This window comes from Aedes aegypti, chromosome 2 (assembly GCF_002204515.2).
Source record: "Aedes aegypti strain LVP_AGWG chromosome 2, AaegL5.0 Primary Assembly, whole genome shotgun sequence".
Classification (NCBI taxonomy): Eukaryota; Metazoa; Arthropoda; class Insecta; order Diptera; family Culicidae; genus Aedes; species Aedes aegypti.
The window spans coordinates 286,728,734-286,754,452 of NC_035108.1; the positions used below are offsets into that span (position 1 = coordinate 286,728,734).

At 37.4% G+C, this 25,719-nt stretch overlaps 1 protein-coding gene across 11 annotated transcripts in view; it reads right to left on the reverse strand.

The window, feature by feature from the left end:
- The window catches only part of LOC5566252 (tyrosine-protein phosphatase Lar), a 607,417-nt gene that overhangs the window by 567,758 nt on the left and 13,940 nt on the right, over window positions 1-25,719 (reverse strand). For 9 of the 11 annotated variants that reach the window (XM_021845272.1, XM_021845279.1, XM_021845281.1 and 6 more), the window contains exon 1: window positions 23,155-23,862. The exons of the other annotated variants lie outside the window; for them this stretch is intronic. The gene's annotated coding sequence lies outside the window, so the exon portion shown is untranslated. Of the gene's footprint in view, window positions 1-23,154; window positions 23,863-25,719 lie in introns of those variants that run through there. 11 annotated transcript variants of the gene reach the window in all.

A 25,719-nucleotide genomic window follows, 5' to 3' on the forward strand; every position in this document is an offset into this window, starting at 1 on the left:
CCACCAAGGGTGGCCACCAAGCGGCAAAGGAAAGATAAATCTCACGCCATAAATTGTGCTGCGGTATAAAAAGCAAATTATTAAAGAGCCTCTTCCCTTGCGGTGCACCACCTTCGCGCCGCACAGTGGCGCCCATTCATGCAAAGGTCGAACAAAACACCAAAGATTTTAAAATCGATGGGAACCAATAATTTATCCCTGAAATTGATGAGAATTTTTCTGTGTGTCTTGTTCAAATATAAAGATAAAAAGGTTGTTTTCACATAAAACTTAAATGAAACATAATAAAAAATAAATAAACTGAAAGCAGTGATACAAACTCATTGTCCTAATGGTAGTTAAACAAAATATTTAGCATAATTTTGAAAAATGATGATAATGAGTTTTCTTGTACGAAACGCTAGCCAAGTGCATTGATTTTCGATATATAATGAAAAACATCCAATAGTACAGAAAATGTAAACAGGCAATTTCAAGAACTTCAATTTTTCAGGTTTTGTCCGACCGTGCGCCACTGTGTGCGCCGGTCCGGACAATCGGAGGAAGCAAAAACGCGATAAATTGAGGGAATCTCCTCTTGACTTTTTGTGCCCAGTCAGTCGTCAGTACAGTTCCCCCAGAACGATAGCGCACGCGTTCCGATGAGTAAGCAAAGATGATTCGGGAACATTGAAGAAAAGTTTTTATAGTTATTGCACCAAGTTATCACCGCTGTCCGCCTCCCTCCGTTCCACTGCGGGGAGTTAAGGGAATGGGCTGAGAAACTCAAAGCAAAGTATGTATTCCTCCAGATGGAATCGCTTGCCAAAGGTTAATCACATAATTTACGCCTAAGAGGTGCCATTTGGGCAACGGTGTTCACACCTGCGGTGTGTTAATTAGCCCTACTAGTGAATACTTTGTCGGAAGTGGTAGGGGTATCGATTGCAATGTCATAGGCTTCAAAATAGGAGGGTGGTTAGGAACCATTAAGCAGCATCCATAACAACAGGCAGAAACATCAGTTTGATAGATGTTTGTAACATATGTACATTCCAAAACAAAGCTGACATAATGAAGGATTCTCAATGTGTTTGGAGACATCTTAAGCGGAATAATTCAGTATAAAACATTAAGGTTAAAAGCATCGTTAAATTTTGGATAATTTATTTCTCGAGTATTATTTAATAGGCAACAGTATTAGGTCAACACTCAACCTTGAAAAACTGGTTTCTTCCCTTCCATTCCACTGGGTTAACCGATAAAGATTTATTTCCTGTTTTCAACATCAAGCAACATTCTCGTCCATAGGGTTTACCTGCGCCTGTTTCCCACAAACCACAGTTTTCAAATTTTTGTTTAATTGAAAATTCCAACCTGAATAACTAGAATGATAGCAGGTAGTTAGATCTCCTTTGCGGAAAAAGGCTCGGCCAAGGGTTAACCAAGTTGGAATGATTTATCTGCAGTTCCCAAAAGCTTCTCTTTGAGGGACTGTTCATTATTTACGTAAGATAATGTACAGGATTTTTCAATCCCTCTCCACCAGTGGCAAGATTTTTTGTATGAAAATTGAAAAGTAATTGCATTGCACGTGAGAAGTTTTAAATCCCCTCTCCTCCCATAAATTCTTACATACAGTCAAACAAGGCAACTTGCATCACTTTTCAACTTCAAAGTTATATGGATGACAAATTGAAGGACTCAGATGAACCAAAAACAATCATTTTATCAACTACCGAAAAGCTTAACATTACCTATAATTTGCAATTGGATTAGATTTACAAATTGATGTGAAGATTTGAGAAAAAGTTACACGTCTTCTCAGTGAGAATCGAACTCACGACTCCCCGATCTCTAGTTGGGGCGCGTTACCACTACGCCATGAGAGAACTCATGAACGCAGAAGTTAACCTGAATTCGATTTCAGCTCAATAATCACGTGGTCCTTTTTCGCAAAGTGCACCTCTTTCGGAAGAATTAGATGCCCATCCAAACACAACGCTTTCTATATATATATCCAATGCCTAGCCCGAGAGCGCATTGTTTTTTAGGTATAGGAATAGAGCACTACACACTTAAAATAAATCGCAGTATCCTGTGAAATAAATCACCGAAATTGAACTGTAAACAACAAAATTACAGATTTTCCTGTGAAATCCACTATTTTACCGACAAAATCCGTGAAATCAACTATTTTACCGGAGAAAATCCGTGAAATATATTATTTTACCGGAAAAAATCCGTGAAACAAACAATTTTACTGTAACCCTGTGAAATACTAATGAACAGTTCGGTAACAGCATTATTTTCCCCGAACTTCTGTGAAATCGTGTGACAGTCGCTCTGGCAGGCATGAGCTTCCTTTTGTTGCAGTTTTTGCACACCATTAACAAGCAGTTTAAGCTAGCCTAGTGGTAGCAAGCCTACTTCCTGATCGGTAGGTCAGGAGTTCGATCCCCGGTCTGAGCCATTTTCTTATTTTTCTTTATGATTTCGTTCAAAGATTTTACAGATTGTTCGGTGATTTTTCACCGAAGCTTCAGCTGTTGAGATTACGGTGAAAATTGGTTTTACCGGTCGTTTGAGAACGTCGCGACCCATTGGAAGCCCACACAATAGAAACCTCAGCCAGCGCAGTTGCTGGCTAGTGTAGTGTGCTATTCCTATACCTAAAAAACAATGCGCTCTCGGGCTAGGCATTGGATATATATAGAAAGCGTTGTGTTTGTATGGGCATCTAATTCTTCCGAAAGAGGTGCACTTTGCGAAAGAGGACCACGTGATTATTGAGCTGAAATCGAATTCAGGTTAACTTCTGCGTTCATGAGTCCTCTCATGGCGTAGTGGTTAACGCGCCCCAACTAGAGATCGGGGAGTCGTGAGTTCGATTCTCACTGAGAAGACGTGTAACTTTTTCGCAAATCTTCACATCTATTTGTCCATCTAATCCAATTGCAGATTATAGGTAATGTTTAGCTTTTCGGTAGTTGTTAAACTTCCACTCGGCTGGTTAGCCGTAAAACCACGATTCATAATTAAAAACAAGCAATATTTTTCAGCAATCATATTCTCAAAAACAAGTTATTTCAATTACAGTGACCCAATGTCACCTCCTCCATGAGGTGAGATTGGGTAATTTTTCATTCACTTATAGCACCGCAGTGAAGAAATATTTTCCTATAATTTTGGACAGTTGTTACTGTATCATCAAAGTACTAACACACCAAATTAGAAGTTTATTGGAGTTAAATTGCGAAAATTATGCAATAAATAAATCGTACATATCTTTTTTGACCTATTCTCACCCCCAACGACGGTATGTTAACGTAATTGTACAAATAAATGTTCGATATAACTTTTTCATGTGTTTTGGGTGACAAGCTGCAAGAAATATCGAGAATTGAGTTTAAAATAGCTGTTGCATGTTACCCCATAAAGGTTGTCAAAAAGGTTTTTGACTTTTTTAGTGCTCGAGCTTGAATTTGTTAAAACTTTATCTACACTTACACTATTAAATACTGTAACCTATAGCAAGTACATCCAATGTAATATATCTACCGTTTGTGTGGTACTGGGGGCTCTACCCCATTTGGTATAAAGACCATTCGGCATAACGGGCATTTGGCATAATTTATAAAAGAAAACGAATTATTATTAGTATTTTCTTTGGTATTTCAAAATGTTGAGCCATTGGAATTTTAGTGCTTGAAATCAGATTAATGTTTGTCCAAGACCAGTAAAGTTTACTGAATTGAATTATTAATTTTTAAGTACAAAAATGGTTAGTGTAAAGTAAGAGGAAAAGCTTTATGAGAGACATGTGGCTTTTTCAAGGTATATTACGGGTTATATCATAGGTTGAGAATATCGTTGGAGAATTGCCATCGAAGTCTTTCAACGATTGCTGTTAATACAGTTTACCTTTTATGTGGGAGACGGATGGATCGCATAGATGGAGTTCCGTTGAATGCAAGCTAACTGATTCAAATGCAGCATCATAAGCAAGATTTCCAGTTCAAGTATGTTGAGACACAAACTCCTAATCAAATTGTTGCGAACAATTTGACTAAAAGAGAGAACATTCTTAAACCCCATATGCGTCGTTCAACTATCTACCGAATAAGAATCTTTGAGACTAATGTATACGGTATATATTTACACAGAATTCTGTTTTTGCACGAAAGGTGCGTACCGTGCAAAAAAAAGTTTTCGATTCAAAATTTCAAAAATCGTGCAAAAAAGTAACACCAGTTCTTCACGTTTCATGCAAAAATAAGGTCTTGGCGAAAAAAATGTATGAAAACTTTTTTTGCACGGCCGTGTAAAAAAAAATCCGTGCAAAAACAGAATCGGGTGTATAGAAGAAGTTGAAATGACAGATATAAGTCCCCTGTTTTTGCACTTTAACCTTAGATATATCGCAGTCGAAATATCCAATTTCTTACAGGAATCAAAATTTATTTGAAATGCATATAATTGATGCACAGTGATTAATTTAAATTGGTAAATTTTACCTTCCTTCTCACTTCAGCTGTTCTTTTGGGTTTGCAGTTTAACAAATTAAAACTTTTTTATCGTTAAAATATTGGTGGAGTTCCTGAAAGAATTTCTAGTGGAATTCCTATGAGAATTTCAGCTGAAATCTTTGGATGTTTTCCTTATGGAAATCCTGGAGAATTTCCTGTGCGAATTCCAAATAAAACCCATGGAAGAATCTCTGGTGGAATCCTTAGAGAAATCTAGATTCCTGGTGGAATTACTGAAGGAACTCTTGAAGGAATTCCTGAAGAAATTCCTTTTTGAATCCAATAAGGAACTCTTGATAAAGTCACTGAAGGATATACTGTTGGATTTCTTAATTTCTGGTGAATTCCTTATAGGATTCCTGTAAGAATTCCTCATAGCTCTCAAAAATACGTGGAGATATTCATTGAAAAAAATTGACAAAAATTGCGGAAGGAATCTCTTGAGGAACACCGATGGTAAAATCCTTATAAGAAATTTCTAGTCAAATCCCTGGAGAAATTCCTGATAACCCTCGAGAATTTTTGGAGATATTCTGGAAGGAATTCCGAGATTTATTTGTTGAGTAATTACGGGAGGCATTCTCTGATTAATTCCGGGAGAAATCCCTTGAGGAATCTCGAGATGAATTTATTAAGGAATTCCGAGAGGATCTATTTGTTGATGGAATCTCTTGAAGAGTTCCCTAGATAAACACATAGAAGAAAATTCTGGTAGAACCCCTAATAAAATCCAGGAGTAATCCGTAGTAAATAACCTGATGGAAGCCAGAATAGCCCAAGAGGAATTCCTGAAGGAACCTTAAGAAGAATTCCTGATAAAATTTCTGCCAGAATTTCTGACGGAATCCCAGAAGTGGTTCATGATGGAATCCTTGGAGGATTTCATAATGAAACCTTAGCATTATTCCTAATGGAATCTATGAAAGAGACTTCTGATGGAAATTCCTCCATGTATAGAAGAATTGACAAAATCGCTAGAGAAACTTCTGATGTAATTCCTGGAGGAATTCCTGATGGAATCCATACTTCTTTTTCTTCTTTCTGGCATTACCAGGGTGTCGACCCAATTTTGAAAATAAAATTCCCTGACTTTCCCTGACCTTCCAGTCGTTTTCCAGAAAAAATCCAGACCATTTCGATTTGTTTGTTTGGTAGAGTTTATGTTTTCGGTCGTATGAATAAACTGAGAAATAGTATTAACGATAATTTTCTTCAAGTTGATATGATAAAACTGAGGACTTGAGTATGTACTTTTTAAACTCGATAATTCGTATTAAAAAAACAGTAAAAGCTGAGTAGAAGCTAAGTAAATTCTGAATCATCTACTGATCATATAGAAATCTTCAAGCGCAAAAGTTACTTTTAAAATTGTAGAAACCGATGTATTTGGATATTGAACTACCTCAGATATAATTTCACAAGTTTCAGGCATAAAGGACAATTTTAAACACCTTCCGCAAACTGATTGTACCATTTTTCATACATAAGACGTCGCTCTATTAAGATCATTACTATGCTTTTTTATGGAAGGACTTTCTTCCTGAAATCTGGCTACTTCTTTTTCAGGTAAAATTACAGCCATTGTCAAAGCATTTTCTTTAAAAAATTCATCAAGGAATTCAACAACAAAATCTCAGAAATTCTAATTTAAATTCTTAAATGTATTTTTCCAAATATTCCTGCAATACTTCTTTCTCCAGGAACTCCTCAAATGTTTTATCCAATGACTTTAATATCACAAAGAATTATGTTTTAAGAACTCTTACGTTGTTCCTCCATAAACTAGTATAAATATTTTTAACTAGTTTAAGAATCTTATAATTACACCTCTAGTAGGCGAATTCCGGCTCATATTTTCTTTGAAGAAAAGAAAGTTTTCTTGCTGGTGAATAATGGAAGAAAGTTTCTTCTCTTTGAAGAAATTGTTCACCTAAATTCACATACAGGAATCTTTAAAAAATATTGAAGAATTTATTTCAGTCATGATTTTTTTCCTAGAAATTAATTTAGAATCCGTAGAAATATTACAGAAATACTTCGAGAAAATGTTTAGAGATCACATATTCTCCATGATTCTTTACAGGTAATTTATGTTCATTAATTTTTAGAATTCCGATGTGATTTTTTAATTCAATCAACCATTCTCGCCAGAAATTTATGTAAATATTTTTAACGGAATGAATTGTGAAATTGAATAACGCGCTAATAATAAGTTTTCAGAAGTTCGTTTTAATGTGTCGTGCTTCCAACAATCGTCGATTTCACTATACAAAGAATTAGTATTCAATGAGTATCATCCAAGTACCTACTTTTTTCGGGGGTTTGTGCTAATCTTGGTGCTAATGTAAGAACTTCATGTACACTCACAGAACGCGACACGAGAACGGACATAACACATATTGTTCGTACAAACAATTAAAAAAGGATTTAAATTTACCTTTTTATTCGACCGGTTTCGAGCTCGATCTAGCCCATCTACGGGAAGATGTCCGACTAACCTTCCAAGTAATCTCACAAACTATCAAAGGATTGTCGAGCAGATTCCTTCAAATAAAATTCCTGAAAGTTCTGCTTCCATGGAATTTATGGATAAACAAAGATATCTTAGACAATTATCCTCATAATTTTTGGAGAATTTCCTGTATATTCTCAGAACAAAAAACAAATTGGATATATCTGTAAGTAAGCTCCTGAATAAAATCCTAATGTAACGCTTTAAATTCACGATATTTTCAAAAAATCCTGGAAAATTTGAAAAAAATCAGGTATTATGTCTTGCAGATTTGTGCTCTTGAAATTATGAGATACGGTTTTCATCTTCACCTAAATACGAGAATCTTCATTGAGTGTTCTCTATATTCCGTTTTATCAGTTTAACTTGGATATTTTGGGATAACTTGTAAAGATTGACATTTTTTCCCCAAAATTTTGAAAAGAAGACAATGATTTGATCTAGCAAACAGAATATTAATAAAGCAAGCTACGCAACTTTGAAGAAATTGTTCAGAGAGCACTGTTGATGCTTTTCAGTTCAGAAAATGTTGGAATCTAAGAATAAGTATAGATAGTAAAGTACAGCTGGTGTAGTGGTTAGAACACACGCCTCTCACGCCGAGGACCTGGGATCGAATCCCATCCCCGAGATAGTCACTTATGACGCAAAAGTTATAGTGACGACTTCCTTCGGAAGAGAAGTAAAGCCGTTGGTCCCGAGATGAACTAGCCCAGGGTTAAAAATCTCGTTAATAAAGATAGAAAAAAAAAGTACAGCTCACTCTCATATGCATAAAAGCATCTTCTCAATCAAATTGTTTGATGTTGTAGTATTGTATATTTTTTCCTGACCTTTAGTGAAATTCCCTGACTTTCCCTGACTTTCCAGACCAAAAATCGAATTCCCTGACATTCCCTGACTTTCCAGGTTTTTCCAGGTAGTCGACACCCTGATTACGTCCCAACTGGAACAAAGCCTGCTTCTCAGATTAGTGTTCTTATGAGTTTCTTTTTTTTTCCACAGTTATTAACTGAGAGCTTTCTTTGCCGATTGACCATTTTTTTATTTATTTTTTTTTATTTGTTAGGCACTCCGTGCACTTGGCCACTACTATGCTGAGTATCTACAGGGTGTCCGCAAATTATCCGAACAGCAAAATATTGGAAAGATGATCTCACATTGAAAACAATGAAAAATCAACGTCCATGTACCTTTTATAATACATCTATATGTTAACACAAAATACACCTTTAAAAAATTTCGAAATGATTGCTTGTTACTGAGATAGGCAAATTTAAATTTTTCGGAGACGTTTTTCCTGAAGGCCGCTAATCATACTGGGGATGTGTTATCCCTAAAACCTATCAGAGATGAATCCAAATGTCCTATTATTATTTGAAGTAATCTACAGGTTAGTGGCTTCAAGTTAGACTGGAAATAGAAAATTGTACGGTTCAAATCCATTGAGTTCTATGGACATTTCTCTTCCGTCATGAAGCTCGGAAAACAGCTCCCTTTAAGACACCTCAATACATTTGGGTTGGTTTTGCAATTATTTGAAATCGGAAATGTGTCAAACTTATTTCTTAAGAATATAATAAGTCAATGTTTAAAACCATGCAACAATATTGAATTTATAATGCTTGACTGTGTAGAGCCAGGTCTTCAAAGTTTGTACGGATAATTTGCGGACACCCTGTATTTATATCCTAGTTCTTTTTGCTATTTCTCTCATACCGAGCAGGTAGAGGAGAGTGCTGCCGTTGGTCCAATCCATATCCATATCGAAGTCCATTGGTGTGCGGTGGTTCATTTTGCCATGTTTATGTGTCGAGTGAGGCAACAGCCTACTAAGAGGGTCAGTGTGTCTCAGCCACCATCCGATACTGACGGAGGATGGATGTGTTCCCCAATACACAGTCCTTCGTGCGGCGTCTTCTGGTGGCTGGACGGATTTTTTTGTGTGGGGGGATTGGGAATCGAACCCATGACCTTCCGCTTACGAAGCGAAGGCGTAACCTCGAGGCTGCGGGACCCCCCTATTGACCATTTTTGCATGTGTATATCGTGTCGCAGGTACGAAGATACTCTATGCCCTGGGAATCGAGAAAATTTCCTTTACGAAAAGATCCTCGACCAGCGGGATTCGAACCCACGACCCTCAGCATGGTCATGCTGAATAGCTGCGCGTTTACCGCTACGGCTATCTGGGCTCCTGGAATCCATACGGAAACTCTCGTTAAAATTCCTGTAGTAATTCTAGGTAGAATCTCTGAAGGAACTTACCCTGATGAAATTCTTTTAGGAACTCCTGATGAAATCCCTGGATTCCTGATAATATGCCTGGCGGCACTCATTACAAAAGAAGAAACCTCGATGGAATATCTTGAAAAACCCCTGATATAATCACTGGAGGGATTCCAGGTACAATATTCAAAGGAACTGCTAATGGAATCCCTAAAAGAACTTCTGTAAGAACCCCTGTAGGAATTCCAGGTGGAATCTCCAAAGGAACTCCTGATGGAATCCCTGGAGGAATTCCTGAAGAAATCTCTAGAAGAACTCCTGTGGGAAGACTTAGGGTAACTCCTGATGGAATTCCTGAAGAAACATTTGATAGAATCCAGGGAGGAATTCCAGGTGCAATATTTAAAAGAATTTGCATGTTTAAGGACACTAAAGCGCTTTCATTATGATCGGCATATATAGTTTATAGTTTGCATGCAAAAGACATAAAATCATATGCTTTTAGGGAGTGTGTAGTTTGCACGCTCCATTTTAACCGTTTGTTTTTGGGAAATAATCGTGTAAATCACTAAAATTCTAGTGTGTAGCCGGAAACCAGATGTCAACAACCTCTTTTTTTATCTAGTTCGTTTATTTGAGGCTCAAATGCGTTCAACGCTTTACGGAGCCGAAATTCATTTTTTGTATTTTTATTACATACAATTAATTGACTTTTTCAACATTAATATGGGATGGAGCCAGGGTACTCGTGGCAGCTCGAAGTTAGTGGTCACAATTTTTGAAGGAAGGACATGGTAGGGATTGGGATCAGGGTTCTCAGCAGCTCATCCGGGAGGTATAACGTGGCATCTTGATTTTTGTTTCATGACGTTGGTAGCGATTTCTTGCCGGTATTCGACTGCCGGATGGTCAGGATCCTCAATCCAACACAAAGGGGACAAAACACAAAAAAAAAACTGGGGAAGAGAACACAAGAGAATTAAACTTTTATACAAGACGAGCGAAGAAAATCATAAATTGCGACCATATAAATAAGATCACGGGTGCCCAACACATCTCTAACTGGAACATAGGGTTGTCTACCTCGGGACGCAAGGGTATCCAAAAGTTGCGCTCTGAAGGCGTCCATATCCGGGCACTGCCAAACTACGTGATGTCAGCAACCTCTATAGAGGATAGTTCACCATGTGGTGAATATACCAAATGTTGAACGCATCTCCTCTAGAGATCAAGAACAGGAACATTAATTGTGACACATATGGATTTTTTCAAACCTTTTGAACTGACATACATGTACAACGAGATTGCATGAGTATATTAGATATGTAGAATCGTTCGTCTTTTTTATGTATATATTTCGTTAAAATATCTTATATGATGAATTTCCCCCAGTATATTATTCCACTCATAGGCATCATGAACTCCCATACTTGCTGAATCCCTTCTCTTGGATCGCACTCCAAAAATAAAAGTCGTTATGTGCCAAGGCCACAGCCGAATGCCTTCCTCGAAGGGTTTAAATTTTCCGAATCGATTGCTAGGATCCGTATACATTCAACTGAACGGTGTGGTAGGAGCATTGCTTCGACTTCCTCTGCCGTGGTTCATTTATTTTTCCACGTGCCTGAATCCGTTTCGAGAGCTTCCCTCGACTGCTGGCAAATGTTAATCGAGAACCCTACAAAATTTTGCCGCCGTACGCAGAGTTCCGCAGGCTGAAACCATCTTATGCATAGACAAAAAGACGTAAAGTGTTTCACGAAACACTGTTCCTTGCAGTAACATTTTGGAGATAGAGTGAAACGTCCAACACAAAGATAAATGATGCGCGCGCCTGTGAGGTTTGCAACTTAGCGAATTTTAAATGATCATTTGAATGTTCGAAAAGAAATGTCGTCACTGTTACGCCTCTTTATCTGTGGCCACATGTTTTCCCAGTGTACATTTGCAGTTTGTTTGCGTCTTTCTGCTGCTGCTGCTGGCAATTGTGGTCCCTCGGGTCAAGAAATCCATTCGCAACGAACCGCAAAGACAAACGAACCATTATTATGTTCGGATGGGTGCCGTGGTCGCGTCACTGGAGACGCGCTCTTTGCTAAACCCAAATGATGCAGGGCTGAGCGGATAAATGTGTGTGCAATTGGGTTTGCCAATAAAAATGTTTGTACGGGTCTTTCAAACGAGATAGGGAGACGTGTCCTGTTTTTGGCATTTTTAATTCATTTGGTAAGGATGGGTTTTCAAAGCAACTGGCTGTAACATGTGTAGAAACATGCTTCGTTTAGGATTGCATATTGTAGTTTTAGACAATTTTACCGAGAAGAGTCCCTTATGCCAGCGTAAAGCATAGCTTTCAAGTAGTACTCGCCTTACGTAGTCACAAAATCTGCTTTGTGTTATTTAACATTAAATGCATTAAGAAATCTTCATTTGTAATTTCTAAATGAAACATAAAATGAAGATGTTGATTTTTTTTTTCTGCAAATTTTGATCGACAATTTACTCTTGATGTTTAACTTTGCTCTTTAACTTTTTGATTTATTTTACTATTTCATGTTTTAATTACCGTAAAATGGGATGTTAAGGCCATATGGGGCACTAAGGGATTGAACTTCTATGTCAAGTTGGACGAGTGACAAAAACACTGAAACAAACCAATTGCTTAATCGTACACATCTCTTTTTGCAAGTCTGTCTCTGTTATTATTTTTTTTTCGAATTTCATGGGCTCTAAAACTTTATTTACAAAATTAGGAAGCAATATTGACAAAAAATGTATGCCAAGCAGAAGTTAATTGAATTTATTTGAAATCATAATGCAGACAAAACATTTATCTAGGCTTTGATTTTTGATAATTTTTATGAAGGGTATGGAAGGGTGTTATTGAAAATATGTAGCGTGTTAGGGGATAATTCAGAGATTCCACCTGGAATTCCTACAGGGGTTCTTTCAGAAGTTCCTCTAGGGATTCCATCAGGAGTTCCTTCGGATATTGTATCAGGGTTTTCTTCTATTATAAGGAACTTCGCCTAGCAGAATTTCAATCCAGGGATTACACCAGGAGTCCCTAAACGGATGCCGTCAGAAGTTTTTTCAGAGTTGCTCCAGGGATTACATCAGAAGATCTTCTAGGGATTCCATCAGGATTTCTTCAAGGGATTTTATCCGGAGTTCATTTAGTGTTCCCATAAGAAGTTCTTTCAGCGATACTAACTGGAATTACTACAGGAATTTTATCAAGAGTTTTCGTAGGGATTCCATCAGGAATTCCTCCAGGGATTACATCTAAAGTTCTTCCAGGGATTACATCAGAAGTTTCTCTAGCGATTTCATCAGGAGTTCTTCTATAGATTTCATTATGAGTTTCCATCAGAAGTTCTACCATGGATTACATTAGGGACACTTCCAAGATTTCATTATGTAATCATACAGGGATTCAATCATGAACATCTACTGGGATTCAAAAGTTCTTTCAGGGTTCCTTCAGGAATTCCTGTAGGGTTATTGTGGATTCCATCAGATTATTTACTACAGATTACTAAAACTTCATTTACAAAATAAGGAAGCAACATTGAGAAATATGGTGTGCCAAGCAGCAGATAAAATAATTTAATTGAAATCATAATGCTGACACAAATGTTTTCTAGTAGGGCTGTGCAAATATCGATATTATCGGCTCGATTTTATCGATATGATATCCGATATCTTTCGACCCGATATTTTCCGATATCGATAAGACCTTTGCCCTTCCGATAATCAGGACAACACTCAATGATTATGTTAAAATTAGTCCAACGAAATTTACGATATCCGACGAGTATAACATATCATATCTACAAAATTCAAATAATTGAATCCATTATGTAACAGTAGATGTCAAATGACAGGGGCCCAAATAGCCGTAGCGGTAAACGCGCAGCTATTCAGCAAGACCAAGCTGAGGGTCGTGTGTTCGAATCCCACCGGTCGAGGATCTTTTCGGGTTGGAAATTTTCTCGACTTCCCAGGGCATAGAGTATCTTCGTACCTGCCACACGATATACGCATGCAAAAATGGTCATTGGCATAGTAAGCTCTCAGTTAACAACTGTGGAAGTGCTCATAAGAACACTAACCTGAGAAGCAGGCTCTGTCCCAGTGGGGACGTAACGCCAGAAAAGAAGAAGAAAAAGGTGTCAAATGACGCCGAAATAGACGATTTTGTTTTAAAATCCCTTCATTAAAAATATCGGATATCGGTTCGATACCGATAATGTCAAATCCGATATATCGCCGATACCGATATTGAATCATTGGGATATCGCCGATACCGATAAATCGTCATTGTGCACAGCCCTATTTTCTAGGCTTTGATTATGAATATTTTTTTATGGAAAAAGGGTGTTTTGGAAATATGTAGCGTGTTAAGGGATTATCCCTTCTACTATTTGTAGGTTACTAAACTCTTCTTTTTTAACCCCTAAAAGGCGTGGGCGACTTTTTTAAACTCTTTTGCTCATATCTTTTGATTGAATTGATCAATTCTCAAAATATTAACAGTTTTGTGTAGGGGATTAGTTGCACCTCCAAATGCATCCATCCACGAAGATGTGGATTCCGGTGGCCACGACCAGAAATGTAGTGTACACCCAGGGTTGCGATGGATCTTCTTCGTGAACAATGATCGACGCATCTTCGCGATCCAACATTCGCCAAAATTCATTTTTCATTTTTGCGTCACGAAGAGCATCGCAAAAAGCGAACGGATGCAACGCCGAAGAAGCAAAATGAACACACCGATAAGTGGTTCGCGAAGCCTTTCCACTCGTAGGATTCATTTATCAACGCGCTGTTCATTCCCGTGATTTATTGTAAGGTTGCTTCTTCTCGTAAAGTCAAGCAAACACTCCACGTTAAGCCAGCTCCACGCAGCGCATGTGTTAAAACTACACAGAATGAGGCAACCAATGCAGAACTAGCTGACTGAGTGAAAATTCTGAGTAGGTCGCACTCATTCTGTGAGTTGCCGACGTTTTGGCCTTCGGCTATCCGGGATCGATGGAAACGGAACTGTCAATGATATCCCGCGTGGCAGCAAACAGTTGGCCGTTGGTAAGATGGGGAGTTTTCTGAGATGTTTTCTAGCGAAAAGCCGGAAGATGGTCGCAAATGCGAAAGTTTTTTCCCCATTTGCTTCTGCTTCGGCTATTCAAATGAAAAAATCTCTGAAAATCTTTAAAATCGGAATGTTTTTTTTTATGTTTTCAGAAGCAAAACAAAAATAGAAACGAATTCCGCATTCCAAGCGTTCCTCCTCTGTCTGCAATTCACTCATTCAGTTTTGTTTACCACCGTTTGCACAAAACTGTGTACAGCCTCTTTGCACAGAATCTGTGCTTCACGAAAAGAGGCCAATTTTGTGCGCTCGGCACTTATTTTTGAGCGGAGCAAGTTTAGCGTGATTGTTGCAAGCCCGCATGAAGATGATCGAAATGAATATTTTCCTGTTTTTCGCGAAGAGCAGGCAGCGTGGATCGTACCGTTCACATTATCGAGCGATGGAAAATCACCCGATGATAGCGTCGGGAGAAACAGGAGAAACAGCGATCCGAAAATGAAACACAAACGAATGAAGCGCCCAAACGGTTGTTTGAGTTTATTCGCAGATTCTGTTTTGATGCCTACGAAAATTCATCGTGCCTCGCGTTTCCGATCGTTGTTCAGCAACATTGTGTACACCTTCTATTCCACTAGTGATGTATCCAGTCTTGCAACCTCATGTGGATCATGAGTCCAAATCAAATGTTGGTTTCCATACTGTGTCATATAAAATCATATTTTCTCGACAAAAGATAACCAGCGGTACCCTTTCTGGTCATCTTGAATACTGGTGATCATGTTAGGTTCAGTTCCAGATATCAAATAACACTATTTTACCAAATTATAACTTGTAAAACTGGAACAATCTGAACGCATAGGACCAATTTTGAATTTTGTGCAATAGCTCCGGCATTTGGTTCCGGAATACAAATTGATATTTCTAGGAAAGAATAGGGTGATATTCAAAACTGAAAAGGCAATAGATGACTCTTTTTCAGTGGTAGTAAAAACGAAATCCTGAAGCAAAGACAGCACAATGGAAGATGAACTAAACACAAAAAGTTATGTATTCATATTACGCTTGATTTCTAATCACTACTTTTTCGATCCAGTTTCCTAATTGCAAGTAATTTACGTTTTTCATTATTTTTTATACGTTTTGACAGTTCACCGACTACCATTCTTCCATGCGCTTGTGTTTGAAACTTGAGAAATTTGAGAATTCAGTGTAGCACGATCAGTGAAAGGAATACACACATCAGTGTCGCCGCTAGCCGGCCAGCACAGATAAACTGAATGTTCGAAGGGTTGTTGCCTGTACTTTTTGCAACTGGCGCCAAATGTTAGCGATTAAGATCAAAATAAACAGTCGTTACCCTATTATCTCATGACACAAACATGCAAATTTGCAGAATATTCTCATCATGAGGAATATATGATACAACTGATACGTAAAAGTAAATCAAAGTAAGATTTATTTATTTATTTATTTTATTTATTATACTGGGAGGCTGGGAATCCTCAATAATTAATTAAAATTCAAACAGAAAAATAGGGCGATATTCAAAACTTAAAAGGCAATAGATGGCTCTTTTTCAATGGTAGTAAAAACGAAATCCTGAAGCAAAGAAAGTACCACGGAAGATGAACTAAACACAAAAAGTTATGTATTTACTTTACACTTGATTTCTTATCACTACTTTTTTGATCCAGTTTCCTAATTGCAAGCAATTTACGATTTTCATTATTTTCCATACGTTTTGACAATTCTCCGACTACCATTCTTCCATGCGCTTGTGATGAAAGTTTGAGAAATTTAAGAATCCAGCGTAGCGCGATCAGTGAGTGAAATACAAACAGCAGTGTCGCCGCTCAGCGGCCGGTAAGAGAAACTGAATGTTCGAAAGGTTGTTGTCTGTAATTTTTGCCGCTGGTGCCAACTGTTAGCGTTTGAGAACAAAATAAACAGTCATTACCCTATTGACTTTCACAACTTGTATTGGATATACTTTGGAAAGCATTGCCACCCACAGTAATCAAACATCAGAATGATAAAGTCAGGCTCACCAATTATATTTTTTTCACGAATTTCAAATGTCATTTGAATAGAAATTCACTGACATTCTAAGGCTCTGGATGAGAATCCTTAATGGATACTGATAAGAATCCTAGAAGTCTTCTCATGAACTCCCTGGAAGGTTTCTAATAAAATCTCTTGAAGGTTTCTAATAAGAAAAACAGTTGCGATTTTTGAAGGTTTATGTCCCGGTAGGATTCTGATGAGAATCATGTAAATATTCTAATGAGAATCCTGGAATAATTGTGATGAAAATCTTGTTTCCAGTTGAAGGATTCTGATACGAATTCTCGAAAAAAATTGATACGAACCCTGGAGAGCAGTCTTCAAAGAGCATTCTTCTACTCCAGGATTCAAACAAAGCATGCTTTGAATAAATCCCAAAAAGTGGGATCGATTTGAATCCCGAATTTTCAATCTCAGTGAGCGTAATTTGTTAGGGATTCAATCCCATGATTGAATACTTTTTCATGAATTGTCATTATTACACCACTGTACGAAAATAAGGACTTGGCCGGCGCCGTTATTGATCAATAATATTAGATCTGCTAAAATTGACTCCGAAAGTAAGCGGAAACTCCCATCCATTATTGATTTGGATCACAGTGCAATTGTTACCAGTTCCAATCAATAACGGAGTAGCAATCATTGGCATGTACAGTCAGTCTATGCTATGCTATGCTTATCAATATGGTATACCGTGGCACCAGACATAATCATCACCAAGGATTGAATCCTCTCATAAAATGGGCAAGACTCAATGCATCATCTTGGATAAATTCATGGATCATGGATGGATTCTGTTGAGAATTCTGAATGGATCCGGTTGAGAATCCTGGAAGGATTCTGAAGATAATCTTAAAAGAAGTGTGATTAGAATCCTGGAATAAGTATTCTGAAGATGAATTTTTAGGGGTTAGATGAGAATCCTGGAACGATTCTGATAAGAATCCTGCATCGATGCTAATGAAATCCTGGAAGAATTCTGATGTAAATCGTAAGAGGATTATTATGAGAACTTTAAAAGGATTCTGATGAGAATCCTGGGAAGATTTCTGATGCTAATCCTTTGAGGATTGTGGAAAGCGAGACGATTTCGAAGAGAATCATCGCATTTTTCTTTGAATCCAAAGATAATGCACTTAAACAGACTCTTTGGGTACGGTAACTTTTTAAAAGATTTGATTCGGTACTTAAGTCCTACAATGATTTTTTCAGAATGTGAAGAAATGGAGCAGCTGCATCGTTTACAAGAAACGCTAAAGTTCTACGAGAAGCTTAACGACCATCTTTGGCGGTGTGTGGCGGCGGAGAACGAACCACGAGCTCTCTAGTGAAGGTGGCGAAAGCGGAAGGGGGGGGTTTAAGGGGATCATGTTGCAAGACTAGCGGGCAACAACCCTGCAAAGATGGTGTTCGCGTCGAATCCGGTTGGTACAAGAAGGCGGGGAGCACAGCGAGCGAGGTGGCTTTATCAGGTGCAACAAGATCTGGAGAGCGTGGGCCAGAACCGAAGTTGGAGGGGCACAGTTATGGACCGAGAAAATTGGCGTAACACGAGGATTTATCAAAATAATTGATGTAAATCAAAATAATTGAGTAAATAAAAATAACTCTATACCTCCCTTACCCGATGACCTCTTCAATATCGAGTCATGGAGAGTTGACTGTAAAAAAATCCCATAAGCTATGGGTCTCCATCTACTCGGTCCTGTCCTACATGGCAACCGCGTAGATGAAGTACGTCGTACATCGGGAAATAGCTGTAAATATTTCTTAAGTTGAACTGAGTTTTCCATGTATGTTTGGGAAAAGATTAATCAAAGCCTTATCAAAACTGTTTTCTCGCTAAAACTTGATTAAGACGCCAAGCAATATAGAAATAATGAGCATTAATATAGAAACAATTCAATGTAGATCTCCCTCAAGTAATTTTGTATCTTGGATTTGTATGTACCAGCCATGATGACTAATGCTTAACCACCTTGCATGCTTCAATTAGCACATTCATCGGAATCAAGGAGCAAAACTATTTAAGGAATTTCCCCAAGAGTTGATGAACTGAGGGTTAATACTGGGAATATCACCAGACACCAAAAAGGAAGCTTTTCCATGATTCCGAAATATTATTCATCCAGGTATTCCACTGATATTTACTCAGAGGATTGAACAAAGAATTTCTCAGAAAGCCTTTAGGTTGAACCCCTGAAGTAACTTGGTAAAAACTTTTGGAAAAGTTCTGGAAAAATTCACCGGGCAATTTCTTGAGAAATTTGGAGGAATCATCAAAGAAATCACTGGAGGAATTCCTGAATATATCTGTGAAAGAACTTTTAAACTAATTCCTAAAGGAGTTCCTTACGGATCCACTTAGGTAAATAGATTGATAGATTCCTTGGAAGGAATTGATGGATAAATTTCTTTAGGAATTCTCGATGGAATTACTTGTAGATACTTGAAGTAATTCCTGAAGAAATCCCAGGACGAATGCCTCGTAGGGTCCCCTCAGGAATAACAGGAAGAATCGTTGAATGCAAAACTGGAAGAATTTATAAAATAAGTTAATAAAAAAATCTTTAAAAGAATATCTTCCGGACAAAATCTCAAAAATTTGCAAGCGAAAGTCTCTAAACAAATTCCTGCTGAATCTTTTTACAGTATGTCTTGTGGAATCCCTGAAGGCTTCCTGGTGGACTCCTTAGAGAATTTCTTGGTGGAATCTCTGGAGGAATTCCTTGATGAAACTTTGGGAAGTTCTGGGTGAAATCACTGTAAGAATTGCTGGAGTATATCACTGCATGTATAACTGTAGGAAGATTTGAAGGTATTTATAGAGGAAATCGTGTAGGAATCCCGGAAGCAATTTATGGGAGAATGATTAGCTTAATCACTGAAGGATTCTGTGGAGGAATTCCTAGGGAAATCACTAGAGAAATCACTGGAAGAATTTTGATAGGAGGAATTGCTTGTAGAATGTTTGATGGAATCCCTGAAGTAATTTCTTGGGAGGGTTTCCTTGGGCAATCTCCTTGAGAAATTCTAGAGGAATTCCAGGTGGAAACACAGGAAAAGAATCATGAAATAATCTGTTTAGGAATTCCTGAAATTTCGCTGGAGGAATTCTTAAATTAATTTTTGGTGGAATTCTTGGAAGAATCGCTGAAGAAATCCTTTTGGGAGTTTTTGGATAAGTCCCCCGAAATTTGCAGAACAATACTAGAAAGAATCACTGAAGAAATTCCGGATGCAATTTCTGATTAAACTCCTGATGGAATTTGAAGAGGAATCCTAGTAGGAAGCCCTGACAAAAATCCTAGAGAAATATCTAGGGGAATTTCTGGTGATCTTGAAGATTCCTTGTACAAATTCCTTGTGTCATTCCTGGGTAATGCGTGATGAATTCCTTGTAAGTAACTTCTTAAGGAATTCCTGAAAACATATTTGAAGAAATTGTTATAGTAATCTCTGCAGAAACCATTGAAGGCAGCATTTGAGTTTGTCCTGAAGATTTACTGGAAAAATCTCTTAAGATTCTTTTTTTTCATTGATTGCAGTGGCGATTCCCTAACCTCAAATCTACCCGTTCTACGATTAGAAATTCTTGAACTTCAGCAACAAATTTGCATCTAATGAGAAAAGATTTGTTAGAAAGGACGATTTTAATCATAAACTTTTTGGTTTATAATCTAAATTAGTCGAAATAATCATTTTTAGAGTCGTAGAACAGATAGAAAATGAGGTTACGAGTCGCCACTGATTGATAGTTGAATCAATGGTGGAAATCCTGAATAATTTTTAGAAGATCTTTGAAGGAAACTCTGGAAGAATGCCAGCATGAATTCCTGAAGGTATGTCTGAAGGAATTTCCTTGGAGGAATTTTTGGTTGAATCTGTGGATAAATTTCTAGAGGAACTGTTGATAAAATTCCTGATAGAATCTCAGGAAGAATTTCTGGTAAAATCCATAGTATAACTCATGGATCCTTGGAAAAAACTCTAAGGTAGAACAACTAGAGAAAACCACTAAACAAATTTTTGGATAGAATGTTTGGAAAAATTCCCATAGCCAAGACTGTTCAGAATAATCCCCGAGAGACCCCTCATAACTTTAAGAGTTTCGCCGGAATATTTCGAATATGTCAGTAATGGGCAAATATAAATTAATGCCAGCTTGTGCTGGATCGAATGATTCGATGTGTATGATTGACAAGTAGATCCAACCCTGATGACAGGTAGATCTAAAAAAGATAATTTCCAAGAGAATCCATGGCAAGAAATTATAACTTTATATATGAATACGATCAAGAATACGATGGATTTTTCCAAGTCGAGTCCACACTGAGGCAAAAATCTCGCATGATTTTCATAAGATCGCACTAATGAACGCGTTTTTTATTATTTTTTTGTTGGTTCATAAGACACTTGCGTATTTCATTCGACGAGATTGAGATTCATAAGACAAGTGTAATTTTTTCATAACAATCAATTGTCAATGTCATAAGAACGCTTATGTACCCCATTGCTCATCATTGTGAAGAACCACGTGAGGCAAATTTTCTCGGTACAGCCATTTCACTATCAGAAATTCAATATGGCTTCCGAAATGGACGTGTTTGCTGATTTGTCGTTGGCTGACTCCGTTTCTAATGCATCAAAGGGTAAATATTTTCTATTTATCATCAATTCCGCTGTAACTAACACTTTCTTTCGATCAGATTAAGGAATTGGATCCAAAGAATACGATTTTTGAATGAAAATTCAAAACAATTTGTATGACGCGTAAGAAATCACAAACCCCCCCTCATCCATTAATCCGTCCCTAACGTAAATCTGCACCAATTCAGGCGTTCTTCACAACTTTTCTCAATAATGTTTCGCTGCTATAATATACCTCTTCGCGTTCAAAATAGGTTAGCCAACTAGAGAAAATCGAATTTTTATTCATTTTGTCGTATCACAAATCGATTCTAACGCTTACAGTAAAGTGCTTTAATCGAATTGCGATACGACAAAATGGATGAAAATTTGATTTTCCCAAGTTGATTAATCTATTTTTCAACGCGGATTAGTATTATTCATTCATTGAAATTTATAATCTAAAGCTCAAATTACACAAGACAGTCTTATGGAACCAAGAATGGATCAGAACACTGAGGAAAGCAAACGTAAGACTGTCATAAGATTTGCTTATGGAATTACGACACAAGAAAAATCTTTGAAATTCATAAGACCATCGTATGGTTTTCGGCAGATGTTGTTTCCATAATACACCTCGAAGGAATTTCGTAAGATGATCTTATGAACCAGCATTGACTGATAACAAAATCCATAGATAGTCTTATGAATTACGTTCTGATCCATTCTTGGTTCCATAAGACTGTCTTGTGTAATTTGAGCTTTAGATTATAAATTTCAATGAATGAATAATACTAATCCGCGTTGAAAAATAGATTAATCAACTTGGGAAAATCAAATTTTCATCCATTTTGTCGTATCGCAATTCGATTAAAGCACTTTACTGTAAGCGTTAGAATCGATTTGTGATACGACAAAATGAATAAAAATTCGATTTTCTCTAGTTGGCTAACCTATTTTGAACGCGAAGAGGTATATTATAGCAGCGAAACATTATTGAGAAAAGTTGTGAAGAACGCCTGAATTGGTGCAGATTTACGTTAGGGACGGATTAATGGATGAGGGGGGGTTTGTGATTTCTTACGCGTCATACAAATTGTTTTGAATTTTCATTCAAAAATCGTATTCTTTGGATCCAATTCCTTAATCTGATCGAAAGAAAGTGTTAGTTACAGCGGAATTGATGATAAATAGAAAATATTTACCCTTTGATGCATTAGAAACGGAGTCAGCCAACGACAAATCAGCAAACACGTCCATTTCGGAAGCCATATTGAATTTCTGATAGTGAAATGGCTGTACCGAGAAAATTTGCCTCACGTGGTTCTTCACAATGATGAGCAATGGGGTACATAAGCGTTCTTATGACATTGACAATTGATTGTTATGAAAAAATTACACTTGTCTTATGAATCTCAATCTCGTCGAATGAAATACGCAAGTGTCTTATGAACCAACAAAAAAATAATAAAAAACGCGTTCATTAGTGCGATCTTATGAAAATCATGCGAGATTTTTGCCTCAGTGAACGTAATTCATAAGACTATCTATGGATTTTGTTATCAGTCAATGCTGGTTCATAAGATCATCTTACGAAATTCCTTCGAGGTGTATTATGGAAACAACATCTGCCGAAAACCATACGATGGTCTTATGAATTTCAAAGATTTTTCTTGTGTCGTAATTCCATAAGCAAATCTTATGACAGTCTTACGTTTGCTTTCCTCAGTGCAGTACAAGAAACAACACGCGTATTACATGCGTATTTATCAAAGGATACAAACTCTAGTGAAAATAAATGGTATTGTACGAAATTCGGTTTACATTTACTTAAAAATAGTATGATTTTCAAGCTTCGACATTGTGCTGTACGGCCAAATAAGTTTTACTGATACCTACTATATTAATGGCTTGATTATTGATTTGCAGCACTAATGCTAAACTATGTTTTATAGTATACTGGACTTCCATTCCATGCTCTCTACAAATACGAATCAGAAGCCCAAACATTTTAATTCCCTCCATCGAATGGTGCACGTCGATCCCATTATTGATTCGGTCGTCTCAGGGCTGTCGTCGTGCCCATTAGGGAGCCCGTGGGTCGCTGCACTCACCTATCCATCCAGTTTTACTCTAAATCCCGGTTGACTGGCGCTGGATCGTAAGTACAGATGTATCACTCCAAATCCAAAATGACGGCAAGCCTCCCCACAGCGCACACAATCCCCCCTCTGACAGATGCTAATGGCTTTCTACCGCCCACGCATAATCAAACAGGTAAAACCGCTTCGGTTCCAATCACGGTAACGCAATGTTTTCCTTCTTGTTTTTTTAGACACTTCCACACACTATCAGCACTGAGCCATCTCGGGACTCCACCTTTCAGAACTCAACAGGAACATCCATCCTGCAGACGCATTATTCTTCCGGATCACATAAATTTTCACCATCAATAGGCGAGATATTCACAGCGAGATAGTAGCGGAAAAAATCAATATTTTTACTCTCGGCACAAACAGCTTTGGGGCCACACGGAATACAACAAATTGCACCAGAGAGATGTGTACACTGATTGCACAGGACGACGTTCCAGGAAGAGACTGCAGGCTGCCTGTTTCAAGTCAATTTTCACTCCCGAAATCGAAAGTCCGCGGACATTCTCCGATTAACCGATATTACCCATCCAATAAGGAATCTTTTTCACCGACTTAGACACAATTTGCACCAAAATATCAATCAATTTTTAGACAAAACATTAAGCGACTCGGAACGAAAACACGAAAATTATCCCGATGGACGAACTGCCAGACGCATACCATCGCATGCAGAGGCGCACGTATACGTATACGATATATCGGACCGGTCAGCTGTGTTGGTGGGAGCTGTCAAAATGCAGTGTTTCTGTTTTGATGTTGGATTGAACGCACATGCGCAGCTAATCGTTAAACGAACGGCATTGAATGCACTCTTTAGTTTTGAAATGACCGTTACTCGCCGGCCACATCTTGGTAAACGTGGGATAAGTGTTGTAGACTGGCGCTAAGAGGCCAATGTGATGGATTTTACTAAGGTGGCGCAGATGATTGATGCGTGCCTCTAGTTCTCTCTTTTGTTCTCCCGCTGTTCTTATGCAGCGCAAATAGTGACGTCACTATTTGAGCTGCATAAGAACAGCGGGAGAATGAAAGAGAGAACTAGTGGCACGCTTCAATCATCTGCGCCACCTTAGTAAAATCCATCACATTGCTAAGAGGCCTCTTTATTCATCATTATTGGCAGAATCCATATTCTAGAGCTGAATTCTTGCGCAGGATGGAATTCATAGAGGCTTCCCGAGCAATCTAGAGGTCGAGGAAGAAATTCTTCAAGATTTCAAGGATAAGTTTTGTAGAAGATTCGGATGGATCCTATGGAGGTTTTAATTATCCTATAATCATTTATTTCTAGATAAAAGATTAGAAATAATCCCTTATCTTTTAAGTAGATGAAAAAAACGAATTTAGTACTATACCATTTAATTCCACTAGAGTTTGTATCCTTTGACAGATACGCGTATTTCGACCTCAACTGTAAGGCCGTCTTCAGTGTCGTATACTAGACTCGACTTATAACCTTATCTTTTGTTGATCCGTTTTCCATATGTTGTTTTTACCTGTTTCAAATTTCTCTTGACTTGTCATGGGTCTTCCAAGAAGCAACTTCGTATGAAAATATTTTCATATTCCAAAAAGCAACACTGAAGAATTAAAAAAGGGAAATTCTACTCATCCAGTTTTTTTCGTTTAGAATTCGAATTCAGAAAAAAAAATCTTAAATTTTGACTAGTTGAAATTTTTAGCATATTCCGCTGATCATACGGATTGATTTGCTGAATTTCAGCATTTTTGTACAGATTTTTAGCAATTTGGATTGCTGGATTGGATAATTTTAGTAAAATATTGCTGAATAGATTTGACGTGTAGGTTTGCAAAATTGCGGAATTCTTATAAAAAAATGGCAAAGAATACCTCAACAATTTGTCAAAGTAATGCACAAAAATTATCCAAAACTTTAATTCAGTAAAATCTTACATTACTAATTTTCTCATATACACTTTTAGCAATGTTCTCGAAAAACACCGCCAATATTTTTGCATTAAAAAATAAAAATTAAAAAAACCCTCCCAAATAGGTTGAGTGGAATTTATGCAAGTAGGAAAATCTGATAGCCATTTTCTAAAATGTTAGATATAAATAACTTGTACATTATAAAAGACGAGGAAAAAAAACAAGAATGTTTGAAGTCAATCCTACAACAACCACTCAAGCTTTTCTGTGAGGTATATTGTCAGGAATATCGTCAAAAAGTTTCAGTTCTTGAATTATCCGACAGGATTTTTTTTACGAATTCGGCTTGAGTTGAACTTATCCGATAAATTTGTTTAGAAGTTATTCCAATACATTTTGTATGTGGTACTCCAGAAATATGATACAAATGGATATGAATATGGAGTGAATAGTAGAGTAATTTGTGAAGAAACCCCTAAGCATATTGAGATATTCCAAGACTACTTTGAACCACAAATGAAGAGTAGATAGATTGCTAAATGTTATTTATGCAAGAATTGCAAAATCCAGGAGAAACAACAATATTATTCAAAGAAGAAGTTCCAGAACAAATTGCTCGAGAAGTTTTTGAGT